The sequence below is a fragment of the Haemaphysalis longicornis genome, unplaced genomic scaffold (assembly GCF_048455015.1).
Source record: "Haemaphysalis longicornis isolate Haplotype H1 unplaced genomic scaffold, Haemaphysalis longicornis Haplotype H1 scaffold_6, whole genome shotgun sequence".
Taxonomy (NCBI): Eukaryota; Metazoa; Arthropoda; class Arachnida; order Ixodida; family Ixodidae; genus Haemaphysalis; species Haemaphysalis longicornis.
In genome coordinates, this window is record NW_027526407.1 from 89,715,096 (window position 1) to 89,737,252 (window position 22,157).

At 48.8% G+C, this 22,157-nt stretch overlaps 1 long non-coding RNA gene across 1 annotated transcript in view; it reads right to left on the bottom strand.

Moving 5' to 3' along the window:
- LOC144141754 (uncharacterized) overlaps positions 1–22,157 on the bottom strand; it is a 141,479-nt gene that overhangs the window by 97,570 nt on the left and 21,752 nt on the right. The window contains exons 2-3 of the long non-coding RNA XR_013316693.1: positions 21,904–22,061; positions 21,753–21,826 (exon numbers count right to left, since the gene is read on the bottom strand). This is a non-coding gene — a long non-coding RNA (uncharacterized LOC144141754). The remainder of the gene's footprint in view (positions 1–21,752; positions 21,827–21,903; positions 22,062–22,157) is intronic.

A 22,157-nucleotide genomic window follows, 5' to 3' on the forward strand; every position in this document is an offset into this window, starting at 1 on the left:
GCAAGGCCCACGAAAGCGAGTGCCAACCCAAGTGCAAGTTCTGCGGAGGAACGCACCCAACGGGCGAGAAGGCTTGCAACAATAGGTAGAAGACACCAAATGTTGTAAAGGAGAGACAATGGGAGCACAACAACGATGTTCAGCAACAACAACAGGATCCGAAAAGTTTCCCGGCACTGCTAGCTCCCCCTCTCAAAGCACTCAAATAGCCGCCATAGAGCCTGCAGCCAGAGACCGCTGCGTCAACTAACGACGAACGTCGCGTTCAATGAAATGAGTCGCATGTGTCGACGCAGTCATGGTAAACGGCCGACAAAAGGACAACCGCCGAAGTGAACTACGGCCAATGAAGAGACCGCAAAATGAACGCACTAAGGAACGAGAACGAGCGGCTCATACAGAAGATCGCCGCGCAAAACGGAACCATCAAGGAAATAAACGAGAAGCTGAATACACTACTCACGATGCAACAACAGCAGATGCAGCCACAACCGCAAACACGTGAGCTGACACCAGAGGCGACTCAAAACAAGATGACTACAGACGAGCCGGAGGCTGAAATGGACCCACGTACCACATGTTCGGAGCCGTCGCCACCACGCCGAGCCATCGAAGGTGCCAAGGAACAAAGATTCCAGGACAGAGTTAACGAACGCCTTGAAAAGCACGAGGAGCGACTCGATCGCCTGGAGGCAGCTAGCCACACGACCAACGAACGTCTCACTTCACCCGAGCAGACCGTACATCAACTTACAGCAAACATCCATACCACGATACAGGACCTCATGACCGAGATGCAAGCGCAACTCATAGCGCACATCTAAGCGCAAATGAAGAATGTATAAGCACCAATGCAAGAAATGGAATCACAAATCGTCGCCAAACTGCAACAATTATAGAGGGGACAACACGCACAACAGTAGCAACCGCTTCACTAATGAAAGACCTCTTGGTCTAGCAGTGGAACTGCAACGGCTTAACCAACAAGAGAGCAGTGTTGCTGCAACATTTATAGCAAGTCACCAGATGACCGGACGTCATCATGATTCAAGAGACACACAGCGAAGAAATGGAAAAGATCCCGGACTACCGGTCGCACGACAGCCCACAGAGCAAGAGGGAAACCTCCAAAGGCAAGGGCAGAGGCATCTGCACTTTTGTTAGAAAGGGGATTACCTTCATTGAGCACGAGCTCCTCGGCAAGAGTGCCATCGAACACAGCGCAGTGGAAATCATCACAGGGAAGAACAAGAAAGAGAGCGCCTACTTGGTGAATGTCTATAGCAACCAAGCCCACGGCCAGCATAAATTTAAGGCACTACCCCACAAGGGAAGCAGACTCGCGGGCACTGACGCGCTCGTGGTATGAGGCGACTTCAACGCCCCAAACCGCGAGTCGGGATACATTAACACAATGGTCAAGGGCAGAGACCTCTTGCAAGACGCCACGACCCTGGGCCTGCACGTCATCACAGACCCGGCTTTCCCCACCAGGAAGGGCACGTCAGTTGCACGAGATACCACCCCGGACCTCACTTTTGTCAGAATAGACAGAGAGTACGGGGCCATACAGTGGAGAAATACGACCCACGACCTCGCAGCGACCGTGGAAGTTGTCATGCCATTGGACTACCACGCATAATCCGGCCAACGGACACACAGGATCAAGGACTGGAACGTCTTGCGACAGGCATTACAGGCATAATAGCAGATCATCGTGGGCATAGACCAATGAACGACTAGCATCGTCGACACAGCTCGCGCAGCCACCCAAGAAATCCCCACGGATGAACGCATCGACAGAGTGGACAGCCACCTCGCCCATCTAAACGAGGCGAAACAGTCAATCCAAAAACGCTGACAGCAGCACCGCGCCAATAGAAGTCTGAGGAAGAAGATTGCCGAGCTCAATGGGCATTACGAAAGGCACTGCAAAGTGCTTTGCGCCTAACAGTAGAACGAGGCGTGTAACAACGCGGACGGCCAAATACACAAGGGGCGAACGTGGCATCATACTACGGCACCTCCTCGATGAGACGAATAAGAATGTACACCAGCACAACAACCTCGCCAGGACCCTGCACAAAGTGGTCCCCGAGTATAAAAAGGACGAGGTCAAGCGGCGCCTCGACGCTAAGTAACTAAGCTCCACCCCCAGGCAACCCCACCCCGACGACCAGGGCCGAGACATCGAGACGTGGGAAGTGAGAGCCGCCCTACAAGACCTCAACAGCACATCGGCTGCAGGGCCTGATCGGGTCCCCAACAAAGCGCTCAGGAATCTTAAGGACGGAACTATCGAATCGCTCACACCTTATTACAGCAAGTGCTGGTGAGAGGGCATACCCAGGCAATGGAAGGCAGCGAAAACGATCCTCATCTCCAAGCCAGGAAAACCACCCTGTATAGACAATCTCCGATTGATTTCCCTCACCTCCTTCGTGGGAAAGGTGCTTGAACACTTTCTCATGAACCGCTGGCAACGCTACCTGGAAGAATCGGAGCACTACCCGAACTCCATCATCGGATTCAGAAACAAGTTGAGTACCGAGGACTCCATGATTCTATTGAAGAATGAAATCGTCGATGACACAACTGAAACCAAGGACAACAGAGCGATACTCGGCCTAGATCTGCAGAGTGCTTTTGACAAGATCTGGTACTCCGCCATACTGCCCAGGTATCCCGCCTCCACAAGGGAAAGCGCACGTACGCATACATTAATCACTTCCTCATGGACCGCACCACCTCGATCTGCATAGGGAACCTACAACTAGACTAGAAAAGGCTAGGCAGCGTGGGCACCTCACAAGGGTCAGTGATCTCTCCCCTCTCTTCAATCTCGTCATAATAGGGGCAGCCAGAAGCCTAGAGAAGATAGACGGACTCCGACATACTCTATACGCGGACAATGTAACGCTATGGGTCCCCGGGGGCAGCGATGGTCACATCGAAACAACACTACAAACTTCAGTCAATGCCATCGAAGCTCAATTGAACGGAACAGGACTTGTGTGCTCACCGACCAAATCCGAGCTTCTCGTCATCATGTCAAAGGGAGCCGATCGGAAGCGCAAGAACATGGACACCAGACCCGAACGACCCACCATTACAATCACAACGGCAGGGGACCGCGTGATCAGGAAAGTCAAGAGGATCCCAGTACTCTGGCTCCTCAGTGAACGCAACCCAGTCAATGGGGAAACGGTCACCAAACTCACCAGCAAAGCGGTAGCCGCAATGCGACTCATCCAGAGGATATCCAAGCGAAGGGCGGGAATGAAGGAAGCCACCCTGCTTCAACTCGTCCTGTCTTTAGTAGTCAGCAATATATCGTACGTCGCCGCCTTCCACAACTGGAGGACACGCCAGCATAATATCACAGATGCCCTAATACGCAAGACCTACAAGGCTGCTATTGGCTTTCTTAGCAGCCCGAGCAACGAAGCCGTAACGGAACTCGGCGTACACAACACACTGGACGAGATAGCAGAAGCGCAGAGGACGGCTCAACTCAAACGCCTCTCTACAACCGGAACAGGCAGACACATATTGCAGGACCTCGACCTGGGACCGCCCTCGGCCACATACGACAGGGACGCACCCATTCCGAACAGCATCACTAGGAAAACTCACGGTTTGCCCCTTCCACGGAACATGAACCCTGAGTACCACAAGGAACGCAGGCTTGCGTGGGCAAAAGCCCTCGTGGACCTCTACGCCAGAGATTACGGCGCGGTATACGTGGACACGGCCGAATACCCTAACAAGAGGAGCAACGCGTACGCAGCGGTGGTTGTCAACGCGCCAACAGGAGTGACCCGAACCGCAGCAAGTGTCCGGACCCCAGAGGTGCATGGGGCAGAGGACGTAGCCATCGCCCTGGCCATCTCCGACCCCGGGTGCACCACAGTGCTGTGCGACTCGCGGACAGCGGTGAAAAAGTACGCCAAGGGACGTGTGGGCAGTGAGGCAGCGTGCATATTGCGCAAAGCCGAAGCCATCGGACCCGACAGTGCAGTGGTGATTAAGTGCTTTCCGGCCCACATGGGCAGTGCAGTGTCGAACCGTGGATACGCGAACCACAACGAGACGGCCAATGTGATCACGCGCCGACTTACCAACCGCGCGGCCGCTCCCTTGACCGACTCGGAGTGTGACCCGCTCTGCAGTGCTAAAGACAACTTCCACTTATAACGAAATCGTAAAATGGTACCGCCAACTCCACTGCTGCTGCAGTGGAACTGTCGCGGCCTACGCGCCAATGCTTATGAACTAAATGAACACCTGCATGGTATGCCAAACAAGCCGGTTGCTATTCTGCTGCAAGAGACGCGCGGAACTGGCCCTACGATACGCGGTTACCGAGGATACGCCGCTCCGGCCATCCGACGGGTGCATCCTCGGAGATCGGGATTAATGGATGTCACACAAGAGGTCGCCGTTTACGTCAAGCAAGGTGTTCCCCACTGCCAAGTGCCTACAATGGAATTTGGTAGCGATGTACAGGAGGTGGTGGCCGTAAGGATTTCCCTTGGCCGTCAAAAGCTGTTAGTGGCGTCAGCTTACGTTCGACCTGCTGTTGGAGGTGCAGATTTCGAATGGATTCGACGGCTACGTAGCCTATACCCTAATGACATGGCAGTGTTTGGAGGTGATTTTAATGCACTAAGCCCAACGTGGGGTTACCGCTGCTCATCTGTTCGGGGTCGCAACCTGGAAATGGCGGCCGAGGATGGCGACCTGGTACTCGTAAATAATTTAACAGTGGCAACCCGTCTAGGCTCAGGACCCCATCAACGAGACACCATTCCCGATTTGACATGGGCCACTACTAATACGGTAGCCAATTGGTGACGCGAAAGCTCTCCATGGGGTAGTGACCACTACCCTCTATGGATTCAGCTCAGCAGTTCTCGTGCCACACTGCGTACGAAGCAACTCAGGGTTACAGATTGGCAACGGTTCCGAATACTTCTAGCCGAAACACCATCCCAGCTATTCCACGAGCCAGGCGATACTCCAACGCATGCCCTTGTTAGCCGCATTGTTGAGGCAGCTAAAGGAGCTACTCAAACTTTACAGACAGAGCTTGACACACCACCTCCAGACCACCACCTCATTAACTTGTGGCGGATTTGCGACACTTTACAAGAGCGCTACTGTGCTGGAGGCCGCACTTATTCAGATCTCGTGCGAATACGCCAACCCAATTCCCGCATTCGGCGTCACACGAGGCAACTTGCGAGGAACCGCTGGGAGGAGCATTGCGCTTCGTTCTCTCACCGAACCGGAGCTCGAAAGTTGTGGGGAACGTTTCGGGCCATCACTGGTGGCACGAGCGCGCAGGCTACAGTCCCGGCTGTGCTTCTGCGCACCGGGGCCACTCATGAGGCTTTCGAACGAGAAGCTGCAAGGACGTTCTTCCTGCAGCCATCCTGTACGCCACCCCCGAACATTTACTTTTCGGAGCCGGTAGACGAAAACGATCCCCTTGAGGCGCCCTTCACTATTACTGAACTTATAACTGCCCTGGAGCAAGTCAACGTGCGCAGTGTGCCTGGCAAAGATGGCGTGACTTGGTCAATGCTGCGAAATCTAGATGAACAAACTAGATGCGACATACTGGAACTGTTGAATTCCATTTGGGCCTCAGGACATCTGCCAGAATCTCTCAAGCACGCAGTCGTCACACCCATTCCTAAGGCTGGAAAAGATCCATCCACGATGTCAAATCTACGGCCCATCTCCCTGACGTCGACACTGTGCAAATTACTTGAACGAATGGCCGCTACCCGACTAATCCACTACTTGGAAGAAGAGGCTTTCTTTTTCCACCCCGCGCAGACTGGATTCAGAAGCAATCTCGCAACGCATGACAGCATCCACCTCCTTCGGCGGGTACTCCGGCGTACACGACATCATAAGCCACACATCTTGGTGGCTGTAGACCTTCGCAAGGCTTTCGACACCGTCTCCCACCACGCGGTACTACAAGCCCTCTGCGAAGCTTACCCGGGTAAAAGGATGAGGAATTTCGTGCGAGCCTTCCTGGCCGACAGGACGTTTGAAATACGCTCGGGACGTGTGAATACCCACCATTTCAAGAACAGCTGCGGGGTACCACAAGGCGCCATAATGTCCCCGATATTATTCAATATCGTAATGGCAAAGCTAGTCAAGGGTGTTGCTGCCGTCACAGGGGTTCATGTCACGGCTTACGCTGACGACGTGACCATCTGGACGGAGGCCAACGATCATCCTACGACTGATGCCGCCGTACAGCGCCTGCAACATGCTTTGGACACATTCACGGCCCTTCTCATACCCACTGGCATGGAGGTGTCAGCAACAAAAACAAATTACTTAGCTGTGCGCGGCAAAGCCACTAATCGTGAGCGCATTCGTTTAACTATCGCAGGGCAACCCATCCAGCCAGCTCCAGATGGTTGGATCCGCATACTAGGTGTTCCGTTTCATGAAAACGGGGGAGCTCAAGAGTGGCTGAGACAGCTCAAACCATTGTGGGGACGTCTCCTACACATAATACGTCGCATCTCTGGCACTTTCGGTGGTGCTTCGCAAGATATCGCTCGACGCCTAGTACAGGCAGTGCTGGTATCTAGAGCGGTCTACGGCGCCATGTGTTACGATCTCACGAAGTACCAACTTCACCAGCTAGAGGTCTTGTATCGGGAGGCGCTGCGGGCTATTACTGGCCTGCCCCGTCACACTCGCGTCGAAGAGCTGTACCGTTATGCTGGTTTGCCCACGCTTGGGGATACCCTCTCGGCACGCATAGCAGGCGCAAACGACCGTCGCCACTTGACACTGCAGGGACGCCGCCTGCTACGTCACGACGGTGAGCGACTACTAGATGAGCCGCCCATCCCTCCACACGTTCGCCCATGGGAGGAGGTGTTGATCACAGAACGGCGACCAGCACCCCGGAAAACTGCTCGGGCTACTTATGCGGCGCAACGTGCCACACTGGTGCAGACCACCGCAGCCACCGACGCTGCGGATCCGCGGACATTACGTGTGTACGTGGACGCCTCCTGGCAACCTCGCACGGCTGCTGTGGCACTTGCAGCTGTAGCGGCAGACAGCAATGAACGCAGCGTTACAGCCTACATCGTCGACTCCATTCCGGACACCACCACCATTGAGCTGCGCGCTATTGAACAAGGCCTACGCCTAGCACGTTCCGCTTTGCAGGCATGCAATCAGCGCGCGTACCACCGCGTGCACATTTTCACGGACTGTGCCGAGGCCTTACGTTCCCTTATAGGAATTCCACGGAAACACTCTGCAGCATACTGCATTAAACAATCATGCAGCTCTCTGCACAACACCTTCCACACGCCCGTAACAGTACGGTGGATCCCTGGCCATGGGGGGCATCCCGGTAATGAAAGCGCCCACAGGCTGGCGAGCGAGGCATCTTCGTCGTACCGCCGTCAGCCCGGGGAGACCATAGCCAGCGGAGCCCACTTCGATCCTGACGAGGAGCGCCAGCGTCGCCGACATGCCCGGCGCCTTCACCTCCAGTCCAGTACCCCAGAACCCGCATCCTCCGCCTCCTGGATTATCTCGCGGCGCCCAGGTTTTTCTCAACCGGGCCCGTTCTGGCTTCCCCATAACCGCTGACATCGTCGCACGGTGGCGAGGACGGCACACTCACTTTGACCCTTCGGGCAATGAATCCCAACACGGCAACAACATACCGCCAGCAGGTTCTCCGACGTCAACAATGGCGGGAAACTCCCATTCTGTAGACCTCGCAGGACCTCCACAGACCGGATCAGCTCCCAGTTCCTCCCCTTCTCTCTTGGACCCCAATGTGCTCTGCTACGCATGCCATGGCACAACAAAGCCTGACCTTCCGTACCTCGTCTGGTCTTGCCTGGGCCTTGCCGTGCTTCGCGCCCAACACCGCCCGGCGTGGGTTCACTCCTACGAAGAGTGGATTCGGCCCTCCTGGCGTGTCAAGGACACCTTGGCAGCACTCTGGAGCTTTGTCTGTGCGGCGTCGATGGCTGGACATTACTAGCGTCCTTCCTGCCCTCCCCCTTCCCCTGCGGCTTCGGGCCATCCTTTCTTAATAAAGTTTTCTTCCTTCCTTCTAAAATGGTACCGCCTGAACAGGCAGACTATGCCACCGCCCCACCCGGGCCTGTCCCGGAATCAGGCCGTGCTATACAGACAATTGCAAACGGGGTCCCTGCTCACCCTGTGCTAGCGAAACACGTGTGCCCGAGCGTCTACGAAAGCGACCTATGTAGACTGTGCGCTAAGAAGCGGGCCACTGCGGCTCACATCCTCTGGAACTGCAGAAGTTACCCGCCCTAAGCCAATGAGTTGACGACGATCCCTCCGCAGCTAGAAGCTGCCACGAGGTGCTACGATCCAGACACAACTTCAGGCCATCCAAAAGGTCTCGGCGGCCCTGGAACGACAGCGACCAAACGAAACCGCGGACAACAAACGCGCCCCCCTCCTTGCCAAGGGGCGGCGGCCCTCTCGAGTCCCCGGGAGTAGCGAGGGCGCTCGACCTCTGGGAAGAGGAAGTCGAGATTAACGTAGAGGCCCCGTTGGAGTAGCATTTTCCCTGCATGCGTGGAGGAAGTGCTTAATTCCGCAGGCAACTCAATAAAGTTGCTCTCTCTCTCTCTCTCTCTCAGGACAGTGGTCATGTCTTATACACAAAAACGAACCCCATTTTCTCTCGCTACAGTATTTATGACGGTTTTCTGTCTAAAGTCGAAGAGATCAAATTCCTCGGACTGCTCTTCGACAGCACCTTAATTTTCTCGCCTCATGTCACTCAACAGACTCGGCGGGTGCTCCGCTCGCTTTATGCTGTGTGCAGGTTTTCACGAGACTTAGGTCTCCGCATTCGTTTCTAAAACTTTGTGTGGCACTTGGTATTTCTGAACTTAAGTATGAGTCAGTCATTTGGAATGGAACCTGCATATCTAATTTTCAACGTGTAGAGCGTGTACAGACCAAATTTTTATCAATATTTATGCATCGTTTTCCCTCTGAGCCACTCCAAATACCCGTCTCTAAGTTACTGGCGAACCCGCTCAGACCTTTTTTTCTTATACAAACGGCTTCATAGTACAAATACATGCCCGGAACTGCTTGCAGCAAGCGGCTTTCGTGCTCCGAAATTGCAGCAAGGCTCAACCACTCTTTCCACACAGCTGCACAACTTAGCAGATGTTCACCTCTTGATAGACTGCAACGGCTATATAACTTTAACTCCAAGGAACTTGATATTTTTTGCCGTCTACTTCGGCTGATTTTGGCCGGGCTGTTAGCCGTGGCGTGCTAACCTGATTTCGACATTACTCGTGTTCTCAAGTATTTTACTCATGTGTGGGTTATTTTTGAAGAGTTTGTTCTCATTTGTTCGTATATGATGTTCATGCTGCCGGCGTAAACGTTGTACGTACTATGACACACTGCTGTAATCAACTCTTGATACATAGTTTTATGTAGCCCGGCAGGCCACAGTAAAAAATGTTTCTATAACTTATCACTTTCTGTGAATATTTAAATATTTCCTGCACGTTGGTACATTTTTGGGTAATTGATGCTTCATCTTATTGCTACGGTCATTGTGCGATGTGTTTTTGCAATGTACCATAATTTACGGTACCGGTTAGTCGTGTAATGTAGTTTGGATACCAGTTTTAATTTATTTCCCTGTAGTATTTCAAGTATTTTATTGTTCTTCACTCACCCTACTTTTTTACTGGCTGTTTATGTGTCAGCCGCTAATGTATTTCAATTCGGCGTTTCCCCCTCTTTCAGTGCGCCAGCACGAAGGTTTCGGCGGTTCCTGGGCACTTTAATAAAGGTTGATTGATCGATTTTATTAATATAATAATATCATTATTATTATAAATATTATAATTTAATAATAATAATATTATGATTCTATTATTATTAGTATTATTATTATTATTATTTCTTGCAAGATGGCGCCTAGTGCGGATTTCTGTATTTTGTGCTCCCAGGCTTTCTTCGGTAAGCAAAAGTTTTTCCGGTGTGCAGCCTGTAAAAAACGTGTGCACGCGAAGTGTGTTGCGTGGCCGGACGCGGAGCTGCAACTTCTGAAGTCTGGTGCCCGGCTGTTCAAATGCAATCTGTGTGAGACGGCTGAGGCCGCGGCTAGGCCTAGCGTAGCCAACGACGACATCGGCCCGTCCGCAAGCAGGGCTCCTTCCCCCTCCCTTCGACGAGACTCACCGGCAGTCGTCAAGAAAGCCCCGCCGCCGCCGTCCCAACCGGTTGACCTTGGAGGGGAAGCGGCCGGTCTTCGCGCACTCCTCATCGACGCGCTGGACGGCATTTCTTTCCTCAGCGACCAAGTGGCCCGGCTGCGGGAGGACAACGACCTCCTACGCCGGGAAAACGCGCAGGCATTCGACTGTCTTCGTCAGGGGAGGGAGGGTGACCGCGCCCATTATGCGCAGGTGGTTGCCCCCTTGCGAGCGGAGGTGTCCTCCTTGCGTGCCCAACTACTTCACCACCCCGCCGTGTTGCCGGAAGGAGTGCGTCACAGATCAGGGCAGCCTTCTTTTGCCCCAGCTGTAAACAAGGAAGTGTTGCCTTCGGCTACGTCTGCTCCGCTGCAGTCGGTGTCTTCGGCTTCTCCTGCACTGCCTCCTACTCCGTCCCAACTTTCCCCGGTGCATTCTGCGCCTGTGCTTGACTGTCTCCCTCCTACTGTTGAGAAGAAGCGTCGAAGCCGGGCATGTGTAGATGCATCGGACACATGTGGACTGGTAGTCGTTCCGCAGCCGAAGCGCCCCAAAGCAATGCTCGTGTCAAAGCTTTCCCCATCCACCACCTCTGCTAGCCTTAAAACCCATCTGTTAACCTTAGGTGTCTCGCCCTTGAACTGCCGACGACTGAAAACTAAATTTGAAACGTACGCATCCTTTTATATTTCCGTCAGTGAAGAGTTTTTCGAGCGCTTGAATGACCCCGCTGTTTGGCCGAAAGACTGCCTCTTTAAGGAGTTTCGAGGCATGTTTCGCGAAGGCATGCTTCACAGCTCTGAGCGCAACACATCAGAAAAAGAATAATGACTAGTTTAGATGTTTTTTATCAGAACGTGCGAGGTCTTCGAACTAAGGCGACTGAATTTTTTGGTAATGTTCTGGCTTCTTGCTTTCCGTTAATAGCTATATCTGAAACTTGGTTGTGCCCTGATATTCTATCCAATGACTATTTTCCTCAAAATTACCATGTATATCGTAATGATCGTGCCTTAACTGGATGCAAACAAAAGGGGGGGGGGTACTTCTCGCAGTTAACAAATCTCTCCCGTGTGTGCTACGTAGCGATATTGAAAACGCAGGTGAGTCTTGATGGGTCGAAATTCATATCTCTAAAACTGAAAAACTTCTAGTTGGTGTTTTTTACGTTCCTCCTGATGTAGTTCCTGACGCGTTCAATAAGTTAGTCTCCTTCATTGAACAGGTGCTCACTACTCATTGTGACCTCAAGGTCCTCCTCCTTGGAGATTTTAACGCTCCTGGCGTTCAGTGGAGCCACCTCACCTGTTCCCACTACAACCACCCACGTTCAACAGAAGGGTAATAGGTTACTAGATTTTTCGTCTTTCACTTCCATAGCACAGCGTAATCATATAAGAAACTGCAGTGGAAACATTCTGGACCTGTGCTTTTCAAACTTCGATGGCGTTAATGTGTCGCGCTCTGATTGTGCTTTAGTAATACCCGACAAATATCATCCTCCTCCTTCTATTTTCTGTTGCCTTCCTACAATGCTCCACCGTTCTGTAATTTCAAGCAATGCGCAACCTCGCTACGCTTTCGCCCGGGGAGATTACATTGGGCTGTATGGCTACTTTTCTGCTGCCCCTTGGTCAACAGTCATTGACCACTCTGATGTCAATGAACAAGTTGACCGTTTTACTGAGATTGTGCTTTTGGGTATGAAGAAATACATCCCGCAATATTTACCAAAGAAGTTCAAGTTCCCACACTGGTTTTCTTCTGAATTGCGGGATGCCCTGGAACTCAAAGAACGCGCGCACAGAAAGATGAAGCGCTCTGGTGCGAATCAGTTCGTTCAGGAGTTCCGGCGCCTACGTGCCCTATGCAAAATATTGCACAAACGTGATCATGCTTTGTACCTGGCGTCAGTTGAAGCTAAAGCAACTCATCAGCCGGGAGCCTTCTGGAAGTACATTCATTCTAGATCTAGTACAACGAAAGAATCTATTCGTCTACTGGATTCCAACGGCGATGAGGTTGCAGATGCGGCCGACTGCTTTGCTCGTCAGTTTTCTTCTTTGTTTGGGCTTAGCGGTGGTAGTGATGACGGCAGCGTGTCTTGTCACCAGGACGGTTACTCCGCTTGTTTTCAATTGGATGAGAACATCGTGCGGGCCAGCATCAAGCGGCTAAAGCCCTCGTTTTCTTCTGGGCCAGATGGTATTCCTGCTGCAATTCTAAAAACGTATGCAAATATATTTGTTCCTGTGTTCACCTCAATATTTAATAACTGTCTCCGGTCTGGCACGTACCCTCGATCATGGAAAATCTGTCGTGTATTCCCTGTTTTCAAGTCAGGCCCAAAAACCGACCCCATGAACTATAGGCCAGCGTCGCTTCTTTGTTCTGCCTCTAAAATATTCGAGTTATCTCTTCATAAGGTCTTGTCTTTCTCACTTAAACACGTCCTCATTCCTAATCAACATGGCTTCATGCGTGGTCGCTCAACTTCCACAAATCTCGCATGCTTCATGGAGCAGGCTGTCGCAGCAGTCATTGGTAGAAGCCAGCTTGATGCGGTCTACTGTGACATGAGCAAGGCCTTTGATGTAGTCAACCACTCGTTATTGCTTGCCAAGCTCATTCTGTTAGATGTTCACGCTTCCTTAGTGGGTCTTATACGTTGCTATCTCCAGGAGCGATATTGCTATGTAAGTGTTAATGGTCAAACATCATTTAGGTACAAAGCAACCAGTGGTGTACCCCAGGGCTCCGTTCTGGGCCCCCTTCTTTTTTCCATTTTCATTAAAGATGTTGCTTCTGCCATTAAAAATTCTTTTTTGTTGTATGCTGGTGATGTGAAAATCTTCAGAGAAGTGCGTAATGTTCAGGACTGTAATTCTCTTCAGGCTGATATCGTGTCATTCCATCGTTGGTGCACCAAAAACGACTTAATTTTGAACCCCTCAAAAACGAAAGTTGTTTCCTATAGTAGGAAAACTCAACAGCTGCAATACTCCTATAAAATAGCAAGCACTGCACTGCCGAAGGTGACCGAAATTCGGGACTTGGGAGTACTATTTGATTCTTCTCTGACTTTCTCTTCCCACGTTACACAAATTACCGGACGCTCTCTTCGATGTCTGGGTGCTGTCTGCAGGTATTCTAGATAGTTTAAAAGTCCTCTTCATTTCTTAAAGTTGTATTCGGCTCTGTGCTTACCTCTTCTTGAATACGGTTCTGTTGTTTGGAATGGAACTTGCAAGTCCAATAGTCACCGCATCGAAAGGGTTCAAAATAAGTTCCTTTCTATCTTTAGGCACCGTTTCCGTCATGTACAAGAAGACGCAAACGGCAGCACGTCTTGTCTCAAAAGTATTCCTTCCCTTTGGTGTCGACGAATGAGAGCTGACATTATCTTTCTTTATAAACTTCTTCATGGTGATATTTTGTGTGATGACTTGGTTGCACTTATCAATGTCAACTTGCCGAACAAACTTTTCCGAAGAGTTCGAACTTTCAGAACAGATGCTTTAAGTAAACGATGCTCGTCCATCTGCAGAATACAATGTGCATATAATGAATATTCCGATCGTCTTGATATATTCCAGAGCTCTTTGTCTTTGTTCTCTAATGAATTGAAAACTGTTGTAACTTAAGTGCCTTTATGTCATTTATGTGCCGTATTTCTGTTCCGTATTTATTTTATGCAAATCATCATCTTGCTTGTTTGTTTTTCACTTTTCCTGATTTTGTGTTGCTTGAATTTCTGTCGGTTTAAGTGTCAGTGCTTGTAACGCTGAACTTCGTTTTTCCATTTTGAAACTTCCTGACATTTTGTTACAAAACCTTTGTTTTATGTGTATAATCTATCTCCGTCATGTGCATTGAGTATTTGCTTGTGTATTTTCAATTTTTCACGTGCCTTCAACGTTTTGCTGGCCGGGTGTCATGGCTTCTAACACTAGGCTTCCTTTTTTTTTGCTGTTTTGCTGTTTTGCTTTCTGGGATCTCTGTAACTATTTTTATCTTATTGTTTCTTTCATATATACGGTTTTCTGTGTTGTGTTGTCTTGATTTTAGTTTGTTTTTATGAATGCTTGTATATGGTATACCAGTACCAAGACCCTAGGGTTGTTCCTGGACACCAAAAATAAAGGTTGATTGATTGATTGATTGATTGATTATTATTATTATTATTATTATTATTATTCTTATTATTATTATTATTATTATTATTATTTAGATTGCGCCTAGTGCGGATTTTTGTATTTTGTGCTCCCAGGCTTTCTTCGGGAAGCAAAAGTTTTTCCGCTGTGCCGCCTGGAAAAAACGTGTGCACGTGAAGTGTGTTTAGTGGCCGGACGCGGAGCTGCAACTTCTGTGGTCCGGTGCCCGGCCATTAATGTGCAATCTGTGTGAGACGGCCGAGCCGGCGACTAGGCCTAGTAGCAGAGCTTTACTGACAAACAACGACACCGGCCCGTCCGCCACCAGGCGATCTTCCCCCTCTTCCCTCCGACTGAGGTCGCCGGCCGACAAGGCCCCTGTTTCGCCGTCCCAACCGCTTGGCGTTGGGGCTGATGCTGCTGTCCTCCGTGCGCTCCTCACCGACGCGTTGGAGGGCATTTCTTTTTTGAGTGACCAAATGGCCCGACTGCGTGACGACAATGATCAGATGCGCCGGGCGAATATGCAGGGTTTTGACAGCCTTCGTCGGGAGATTGAGCGGGAGCGGGCCCACCACACTGCCATCGTCATTTCCCTTCGGCAAGAGGTACGCACTCTCCGAGAAGAGCTTCCCGCACGGCAACCGGTTTCCCTGCCGACCTCCCCCAAAGCCCGCTCTTCTCCCGGCGTGATGATTTCAACTGCGGCGTCGGGTATGGCTGGGTGTGGGTCACCTGTAGTCCCCATGACAGCGTCGTTCACCGGTCCCGTCGCAGCCGCTCCTGCTGTTACTGTTGGTGGTGCGCCTAAATACGTTGTCCACCATCACCAGCCTGTGGCTGAACACCGACAGCAGCGTCTGCAACGGCAGCTTGCGTTTCCCGGCTCCAGCCCGAATGCTGTCGTCACTGGTGCCGATGCGTGTATCGCATCGCAACCATCAGCTGGAGTAGGAGGATCCATCGTGGGCCACACCACCATTGGTGATGTCAAAGGCAAGGCTCGTCAAGCCGCATTCTTTGGAACCTCGGACTCGTCTGAGCTCACGGTGGTGCAGTGGCGGCGGCTGCCGAAGACTCTGTTCGTCACGAAACTTCCACCCGAAACCACGGAAGCTCAGCTGTGCTAGTACCTGACTGCCGGAGATGGTGCTCCTGTTGCTTGCAAGCGGATAAAAACTAGGTACAACACCTATGCCTCCTTCTATGTTGCCGTAAGCAACGTGTGCTATGAATTACTGCAGGATCCAGCACTGTGGCCAAATGAGTGCCTTTTTAAGCCCTTCCGTGGTGTACTGCGTGAGTCCATGCTGCACCTGTCAGAACTTTCCTCGCCCGCATGATCAGTGTTTGTTACCAAACTTTCCGTGGTTTGAGGACCAAATCTGCTGAGTTTTATTTCTCTATAGCTTCGTCCCCATATAATGTAATCGTCCATACCGAAACTTGGCTATCCTCAGAAATTCCGTCCAGCAATTATTTTACCGATAAATATGTTGTTTTCCGAAGTGACCGTACTGGCCCCACGTGCAAAAATTGCGGTGGTGGAGTGCTCATTGCGGTGAACAAGTCGTTGAACTGCCGTCGTCGCTCAGACCTCAAACCTGCTGCAGAATCAGTGTGGGTGGAGGTTCTCGGCGGAAGCAAAAAGAGAACCCTCATTTCCACCTTTTATATACCTCCATCCATTAACTACACTGAATTTCAGCGCTGTATCGCATCAATAGAGGATATTGGTAATGCTTACGCAGAAACTAAATTTCTTATATATGAGGACTTCATCGTTTCCGGCGTAGACTTGGCCGATCGCAATGTCAGACACGATCATCATTACATTTCCCAGAAGGGCTACGGTCTGTTAGACTTTATTTCTTTCAGTCGTCTGGAAGAAAGTAATAGGTGTAAAAACATTTGTGGTAATGTTTTAGACCTTTGCTTTTCCAACCAGGCGGGCCTTATCAATTCTCTGACGGATACCTTGCTGGTCCGTCCCGACAAATTTCATCCTGTCCTTCATATCTCACTGCCGTGTGTGTTGGGGCAATCGAGATGCTCCGGCCATTCTGCACATCCGACGTACAATTATGCTTCTCGAGATAACGTTGCTTTTTACAACTACTTATGTAACACTGACTGGTCTCTCCTTGTCAAACTTCCCTCTGTTGATGACGAAGTCGAGAAACTTTCTACAAATATTCAGCAAGGAATGCACATGTTTCTACCAAGAACGTCCGAAAAGAAATCCAAATTTCCGAACTGGTTTTCTGTAGAACTGCGAAAGGCTTTAAAACGTAAAGCCCGTGCTCACACGAAAATTCGCGGCACACAATCCGAAGCTTGGAAAACGGATTTTAAGTATTTCAGAGCCCTGTGTAAAGAGCTCTATGATCTTGATCGGTCCGACTACATAGCCAAGGTAGAAATCAGTGCTACGCGCGGCCAGAAAGGGTTCTGGCAGTATGTTCGCTCTCGATCTGCTGGTAAGGTTGCCGAAATCGTTAACCTTCTAGGCGAAAATAGAAACCCGATTGGAGAGGTTGCTCATGCCTTGCGGATCATTTCAACTCTGTATTTCCAAAGGGTGAAGTTAACATTGTGTCCATTATTGGTGAACATTGGTGAAGTTAACATTGTATTCCTCTGCGTCGTCTAAATTCCGCGTTCCCAGAGTAAGGGAGGAGGACGTTCGGAAAGCCCTGAAGCGCCTCAAACCGTCATTTTCCTGTGGCTCTGACGGCATTGCTCCCGCAATATAAAAACCTATGGGGAGCTTCTGATTCCTATACTAACGGCTATATTTATAATTCAATTCAATCTGCAACTTTTCCAGCAGCCTGGAAATTAGCACGCTTGGTCCCGGTGTTCAAAACTGGCGCCAAAGATAGTGCTAAAAACTATCGGCCAATTTCACTTCTGTGTGCGGCGTTTAACCTTTTTGAGACTGTGTTGCGCGATTTTTTAACTTCCACGGCTAAGGGAATACTAATTTCCGAAGAGCACGGGTTTATGTCTGGACGTTCCACAACCACTAACCACGTTTATTTCTAGCAGCGAGCGTCAGAAGCGGTTCATCATAGGAGGCAGCTCGATACTGTGTACTTTGACCTGAGCAAGGCTTTTGATGTGGTCAGTCGCCGATTCATAATTTCGAAACTGTCACTCCTGAACTTAGATATTTCGATTCTTGACATCCTAAATAGTTACTTGCGTGTGCGAGTTGAAGGAGGCAGAATTGAGGGAGAGTTATCTTTGAGTTGACACCAGGTATGTTGAGTTTTATGCACACGGGTGAGAGATTCCTGGAAGGGGGATCAGACGGCATGATTGGTTGTGCTTGGGTGGGTACATATATGTCAATTGAGTTTATCATCTCTGTTAAGCTGGAGCTTTCGTTGCGCTGTACAACACGCGTCAAAAGATTGGTCGTTGTGTGAAATTAATACCGCAGGTATATTAGGAAAGTCTCCTGCAACCGAAGAACAACTAAGGGCAAGCTGCCAGCCTTCGCAACGGTGCCACTGCAGGAAGAGCCCCTAAGATGGCCAAGGTAGGTGCGGAGACAAGTATTTCTCGCCCCATCAAGCTGAGTTTTGCTCGTGGCTGACAGCCGCTGCAATTCAGACAGGGTATAACGCAGCAAACAATCAACATAAGCCTTGGAAAGAAGCACCATCGATCGACAGCCACTGCCCCACTGACTTCTGGCAAGATATTCAAACAATTGCGCAGCCGCGGAAATGCAAGTATGTACTATCCGAACCTCAGGGCCCAGGAGAGGTTTCGATCCATGGTTATCCCGAGGTTTCGTTGGGTGCGAACATTATGTCGGCAACAACCCCCAAGGATTAATGGGTAGTGAGTGATCCGCATGCGGGTGAATGCCGTGACAAAGTTCTTCTCGGGTGAGAGGCGTGGACCTTCGGTGCAAGGTATTCAGAGATATTTTAGAGCTTTCTGGAGCATCTGCTGTGAAGTTTGACGTTACCTGCCTACCTGATATGTAGCTGTCGTCTCTGTAAATTGTGAATTTACGCCAGGTGGGAGCACACGCTTTAGGTCCATTACTTTAATGTTGAATAACAGAGGGCTCAAAACTGCTCCTTGAGGTACCCCTTTTTTATATTGTAACATGACGTAGGACCTTCCGGTGTGTTCATAAAGAGCTCTCGTCGTTTCATGTAGCTGCAACTCCATGCATACCACCTCCAAGCAAGTCCAACAGCAGCACGGGGCTCTAGAATGGCTGTATTAGCAAAAATGAATGACCAGCCGCTCATCGCAAAGGCACCTCGTCAGAGCACTTATGCTGCAAATCAAGCTAGAAGAAAAAGGCGAGGGGCCACAGGACCAAAAGCAGGCACGCGCAAGAACCAAGTAGGAAGTAGCTACAAATTTGGGGAATTTCTGCTCTCCTGTTTTTTTGTTGTTAGCGCTACTTTTGCTAGACATTTTTTGTGGATTCTCTGAGAATTTTTAACAGTTTCTCCACACGTGAACGTTGATAACTTTTTCCTAGTAAATATTCGTAGTGACACATGGCACAATTCTTCCTCACACTTTCCGGTATGCAATAAACCTCTATAACAAATATCGAGTCACGAGTTTTCACATGGCCACCTTTACACCAAGGCACACCCAATTGAATCGTTCAGTTTCTTAATCATTTGTGTACTAACCTTTGAGTATTCATCAGAGCCCATTACTTTTCATTAACTGAGCATGCCAAAGCCTTCCCCATACCACTACCAAAAATTGTTTGTTTTCATGAAGTTAAAGTTATGAGTGTTGCTGTGACACCCAACTATATTACAATTTAAAATAAAAATATGACAAAAGTAGGAACTACTTTATAGAGCTTCAATGGTCCTAAAAAGCATGGTTTGTGATGTAGACGTAATATCTGCGTTGTTTATCTTTGTTTTATAAAAAAACCCAAACTGGACCTCATGCGTTATGGCGTTTTTTTCTAGAAATGAAACCAAACTATCTGCCAGAAGTCACGGTGAACGCCCGCAATTAGCGGGAGGTTAGAAGCCCTAAAAATCAAGACAAGCGACCCCGTGAGCCTTAAAATTAGAAAACGTGTCAGTAGTCACAACAACAACGTATTAAAATACTACGCTGAAACGTTTGATGCTCTCTGAGAGCCTTCGAATTGTCACCCCCGTCAGGAGCTTCCGATCTGTAGCATGGCAAGAGTCATGCTAGATGCCGTGGTTATGGGACCTCTTACAAGTAACGTCGTTATCTCCCATCGAAAACAGGAAGGCAGTAAAAAGCAGCGAGCACCATCATGGACCACGAATCAGTAGCAGAGATAAAGATAAAGTTGAAACGATGAGTGGTGGCGGTAGGCTAGATAACAGCGTTGTAATAATGGGTAAGTGTGTACTACGCTCATTGAATGCTTTTGAATAGGCACTTGGTTTCAATAACCGTCTTCCCCCTTTTAAGGCTATCAGCCCAGAAAAAAAGACGTTTCTAGAAATGACTTCAGCGGCACTTGTGACGAACGAAGAAGCCGGAAGCAAAGAGCTTGTGCAAATATATAGCTGGTATGATGTGCACTGACAACGGGACTCTTTAAAATAAAAATGCCCTCCAGTACGCTCTCGAACAACGTCGTCTTTTGGTAAAATGGTAGATTTGAGGGGTTTGTAAATCAGAAGACAAAAACAGCCTTAATATCACGAAACATGAAAATAGGAGAACCATCAAAGCTAGCAGCTTGCTGGTTAGCTGTCTCTTTCTCGGGTGCGGTCGTTCTTGTGCCGTTTAGCTGATTAAACTTTAGACTAAGCCTGGTAGCGCAGTCAACCTGAGAATAACTTGATACTAGGCCGTTTGACTGTTTTGGCGTGGGCTCTGGTTCCGCAGCAACCGTTCTCCTCAGCCGAAATAATAGCTGCGGTTATGGCGTCACCAAAAAACAAAGTCATCTCTCCTAAACAAATTGACGCACAAAGAAGTATGCCGAATGTACGAGGATGAATAAACTATCTGCCGTAGATACAATTCGAGGAATAAGACTATGACGCGTGCTGATTGCCTCACTTAACCAGGACAGTAAGTCGTAAATCATAGGAGACATTTTTTCCAATTTTCTCTTCGCGTATATTCTCGAGCTCTTATCTTCGAGGTTGCCTTTAGCGCGATGAGTCATGCATCTGAAATGGCCGTAACGGCAAATGATACATAAATTAGCTTTGATCAGGAAACCGTGTGTGCCCAGGAGTTCTACAAGAGAATCTTTATTCTAACGTTTTAAGAGTAGACGTTCTCGTCAGCTCTTTTTGTGCTTGTAGGAAATTTATTTCAGAAAATACGAAAATGGAGCGCTCTGTATCGTAGCACGTGCAATAAAGTTTACAAAGTGACAGCAAAAAATACAAAAAAACATTACGAACGGATTCATTGTAATAACGACTCGGATCAATGTTTGGGCGTCACGCTGTAGCCGGCCGATTTCCTGCGTCTTTTTTCCGAAATCGAAATTCACATTATCCAGAACATTCAATGGTTCGTTTGAAAGGCTTTTCTAAACACTTTCGCATATGCGATGCCTAAAACATGTCACAAGACAGGAAAACTTGCAAATAAGCCGTCAAAACAGACACATTACTAGTTTAAAATATGAACGAAGGTGTGTGGAAGCAACGCAGGAGAAAATACGAATCGATCTTTCAAAAGTAAAATTATATACTGAAGATCACGGTGACTTCTGGAACACTGATGCAACCAAAAATATTTAACGAATAAACACGAAGATGGAAAAAAATTGTTATATTTGGCGCTATTCAAATCATTTTCTGCCATGCGTCTTAACCTGCCTTTCACAAACGTTTTCAGGTGATAACTACTTAGGTTTCAGTGAATTTGAAAGTACAAAGTTCCTGCAGTGAACGTTTTACGTGGATAAAAATGTATCTTTTTTGTATACAAATTATGACAACGTAGGAGTTCTTTGGCCTTTCAAAGACAAAACAGTTGGGTATTTTAGGCAGGTTTGCAGCTGCGAAGGTAGTGACGCAGAATGCACGTCCCTCGGTTATTCTCTAGAAATCGAGATTCAAAACTTACAAAAATTACAATCACTCACAAATGATTATACCTGTCTAATGGGATAAGTTATTTTGTGAGATGGTTCATTGGATTAAAAAATCACGTGGTATGAGCAATTTATTAAGCACAAATTTAAAAACCTTTCACCTGGAGCAGAAGGTTTGTGGTTGCTGAGGAAAGCAGCTGGTATGGTTTTATTAGTCGAACAAAATCATAAAACTGTCTGTGAAACAGTAGGTGAATTGTAAACCGTTCACAATACCTGGATTCATTAAAAGCACCGATGTCTTTTTTTTTGTTGACGGAAGAAACACTCCATACCATCGCTCTGATATCCTAAAAAAACAAAAAATAACACTATACTCATTACTGCATACCGCACCCGTTGAGTGTAAAAAGTTGTTTGAGCTTACCTAGAACCCTTGTATGTGAAGTTGGACATAAAAATAACATTCTTGCTGGTGACACACTCTATTTCATCGACCCGGCAAAATGCTTTCGGTTCCATGTTATACTGTTCCCGAGGTTTGGTCCCGACGACAGTAGTCCAAATATATCTTGCGTTCAAGAACTAAAAGGCGTAGGATAAAAACTGGTTACGAAGGAAGTAGTATTACTACAATAGCTAACGTAAATATTTTTAAATATATCGGTGGTCTTTCCGTAA